The following is a 2671-nucleotide window of genomic DNA, read 5'->3' as shown; positions in this document are numbered from 1 at the left end:
TGCGATCATACCAGCACTAATGCACCGGATCCCATCAGAACTCCGCAGTTAAGCGTGCTTGGGCGAGAGTAGTACTCTGATGGGTGACCTCCTGGGAAGTCCTCGTGTTGCACTTCTATTTTTTTTTTTACGTCGTGCCGACCTTCATTCTTTAAATGACGCTATCCCGAGTAGGACACCTAAGGGCGAGCCGCAATGGCCTCATCCTCGGCAGGCACCTACGGGACCCGCAAGGCTTCGCGGATAGTGTTACGCTCTCTCGCTCCGCATGGTTAAGAAAATTGTGTGTGCGAACTATAATAGGTGCGATCATACAAGCACTAAGGCACCGGATCCCATCAGAACTCCGCAGTTAAGCGTGCTTGGGCGAGAGTAGTACTAGGATGGGTGACCTCCTCTAAGGGCGAGCCGCAATGGCCTCATCCTCGCCAGTCACCTACGGTACCCGCCAGGCTTCGTGGATAGTGTTACGCTCTCTCGCGCCACCTACGGTACCCGCCAGGCTTCGTGGATAGTGTTACGCTCTCTCGCGCCACCTACGGTACCCGCCAGGCTTCGTGGATAGTGTTACGCTCTCTCGCGCCACCTACGGTACCCGCCAGGCTTCGTGGATAGTGTTACGCTCTCTCGCGCCGCATGGTTAAGAAAATTGTGTGTGCAAACTATAATAGGTGCGATCATACCAGCACTAATGCACCGGATCCCATCAGAACTCTGCAGTTAAGCGTGCTTGGGCGAGAGTAGTACGAGGATGGGTTACCTCCTGGGAAGTCCTCGTGTTGCACCTCTTTATTTTTTATTTTTTATTTTTTTTTTCGTCGTGCCGACCTTCATTCTTTAAATGACGCTATCCCGAGTAGGACACCTAAGCGCGAGCCGCAATGGCCTCATCCTTGGCAGGCACCTACGGTACCCGCAAGGCTTCGTGGATAGTGTTACCCTCTCTCGTGCCGCATGGTTAAGAAAATTGTGTGTGCGAACTATAATAGGTGCGATCATACCAGCACTAATGCACCGGATCCCATCAGAACTCCGCAGTTAAGCGTGCTTGGGCGAGAGTAGTACTCTGATGGGTGACCTCCTGGGAAGTCCTCGTGTTGCACTTCTGTTTTTTTTTTTACGTCGTGCCGACCTTCATTCTTTAAATGACGCTATCCCGAGTAGGACACCTAAGGGCGAGCCGCAATGGCCTCATCCTCGGCAGGCACCTACGGTACCCGCCATCCTTGGCAGCACCTACGGTAACCGCAAGGCGTCGCGGATAGTGTTACGCTCTGTCGCGCCACATGGTTAAGAAAATTGTGTGTGCGAACTAGAATAGGTGCGATCATACCAGCACTAGTGTACCGGATCCCATGAAAACTCCGCAATTAAGTGTACTTGGGCGAGAGTAGTACTAGGATGGGTGACCTCCTGGGAAGTCCTCGTGTTGCACCTCTTTTTTTTTTTTTACGTCGTGCTGACCCTCGTTCTTTAAATGACGCTATCCCAAGTAGGACACCTTCGAACAAGCCGTAATGGTCTCATCCTCGGCAGGCACCTACGGTACCCGCAAGGCTTCGTGGATAGTGTTACGCTCTCTCGCGCCGCATGGTTAACAAAATTGTGTGTGCGAACTATAATAGGTGCGATCATACCCGCACTAATGCACCGGATCCCATCAGAACTCCGCAGTTAAGCGTGCTTGGGCGAGAGTAGTACTAGGATGGGTGACCTCCTGGGAAGTCCTCATGTTGCACCTTTTTTTTTTCTTACGTCGTGCCGACCTTCATTCTTTAAATGACGCTATCCCGAGTAGGACACCTAAGGGCGAGCCGCAATGGCCTCATCCTCGGCAGGCACCTACGGTACCCGCCAGGCTTCGTGGATAGTGTTACGCTCTCTCGCGCCGCATGGTTAAGAAAATTGTGTGTGCAAACTATAATAGGTGCGATCATACCAGCACTAATGCACCGGATCCCATCAGAATTCCGCAGTTAAGCGTGCTTTGGCTAGAGTAGTACTAGGATGGGTGACCTCCTGGGAAGTCATCGTGTTGCACCTCTTTATTTTTTTTTTACGTCGTGCCGACCTTCATTCTTTAAATGACGCTATCCCGAGTAGGACACTTTAGCGCGAGCCGCAATGGCCTCATCCTCGGCAGGCACCTACGGTACCCGCAAGGCTTCGTGGATAGTGTTACCCTCTCTCGCGCCGCATGGTTAAGAAAATTGTGTGTGCGAACTATAATAGGTGCGATCATACCAGCACTAATGCACCGCATCCCATCAGAACTCCGCAGTGAAGCGTGCTTGGGCGAGAGTAGTACTCTGATGCGTGACCTCCTGGGAAGTCCTCGTGTTGCACTTCTGTTTTTTTTTTTACGTCGTGCCGACCTTCATTCTTTAAATGACGCTATCCCGAGTAGGACACCTAACGGTGAGCCGCAATGGCCTCATCCTCGGCAGGCACCTACGGTACCCGCAAGGCTTCGCGGATAGTGTTACGCTCTCTCGCTCCGCATGGTTAAGAAAATTGTGTGTGAGAACTATAATAGGTGCGATCATACCAGCACTAAGGCACCGGATCCCATCAGAACTCCGCAGTTAAGCGTGCTTGGGCGAGAGTAGTACTAGGATGGGTGACCTCCTGGGAAGTCTTCGTGTTGCACCTTTTTTTTTTTACGTCGTGC

At 52.0% G+C, this 2671-nt stretch overlaps 8 non-coding genes and 1 pseudogene across 8 annotated transcripts; all 9 read left to right on the top strand.

Annotated features, from left to right (window-relative positions):
* LOC127744346 (5S ribosomal RNA) lies at window positions 1-116 on the top strand. The gene has a single exon (XR_008005336.1). It is a non-coding gene; the product is annotated as a 5S ribosomal RNA (ribosomal RNA).
* A 185-nt stretch (window positions 117-301) lies between these two features.
* LOC127744335 (uncharacterized) lies at window positions 302-423 on the top strand (annotated as a pseudogene).
* A 246-nt stretch (window positions 424-669) lies between these two features.
* LOC127744351 (5S ribosomal RNA) lies at window positions 670-788 on the top strand. The gene has a single exon (XR_008005342.1). It is a non-coding gene; the product is annotated as a 5S ribosomal RNA (ribosomal RNA).
* Window positions 789-987: 199 nt separating this feature from the next.
* On the top strand, window positions 988-1106 carry LOC127744366 (5S ribosomal RNA). The gene has a single exon (XR_008005358.1). It is a non-coding gene; the product is annotated as a 5S ribosomal RNA (ribosomal RNA).
* Window positions 1107-1319: 213 nt separating this feature from the next.
* Window positions 1320-1438, top strand: LOC127744303 (5S ribosomal RNA). Its single transcript, XR_008005302.1, has one exon. It is a non-coding gene; the product is annotated as a 5S ribosomal RNA (ribosomal RNA).
* A 185-nt stretch (window positions 1439-1623) lies between these two features.
* Window positions 1624-1742, top strand: LOC127744342 (5S ribosomal RNA). The gene has a single exon (XR_008005331.1). It is a non-coding gene; the product is annotated as a 5S ribosomal RNA (ribosomal RNA).
* Window positions 1743-1925: 183 nt separating this feature from the next.
* Window positions 1926-2044, top strand: LOC127744310 (5S ribosomal RNA). Its single transcript, XR_008005309.1, has one exon. It is a non-coding gene; the product is annotated as a 5S ribosomal RNA (ribosomal RNA).
* A 186-nt stretch (window positions 2045-2230) lies between these two features.
* LOC127744311 (5S ribosomal RNA) lies at window positions 2231-2349 on the top strand. The gene has a single exon (XR_008005310.1). It is a non-coding gene; the product is annotated as a 5S ribosomal RNA (ribosomal RNA).
* Window positions 2350-2534: 185 nt separating this feature from the next.
* On the top strand, window positions 2535-2653 carry LOC127744337 (5S ribosomal RNA). Its single transcript, XR_008005326.1, has one exon. It is a non-coding gene; the product is annotated as a 5S ribosomal RNA (ribosomal RNA).
* Window positions 2654-2671: the final 18 nt, after the last annotated feature.

Source organism: Arachis duranensis, unplaced genomic scaffold (assembly GCF_000817695.3).
Source record: "Arachis duranensis cultivar V14167 unplaced genomic scaffold, aradu.V14167.gnm2.J7QH unplaced_Scaffold_27300, whole genome shotgun sequence".
NCBI classification, from domain to species: Eukaryota; Viridiplantae; Streptophyta; class Magnoliopsida; order Fabales; family Fabaceae; genus Arachis; species Arachis duranensis.
Note: the sequence above shows the minus strand (reverse complement) of the source record. Positions and strands in the feature narration are given on the sequence as shown.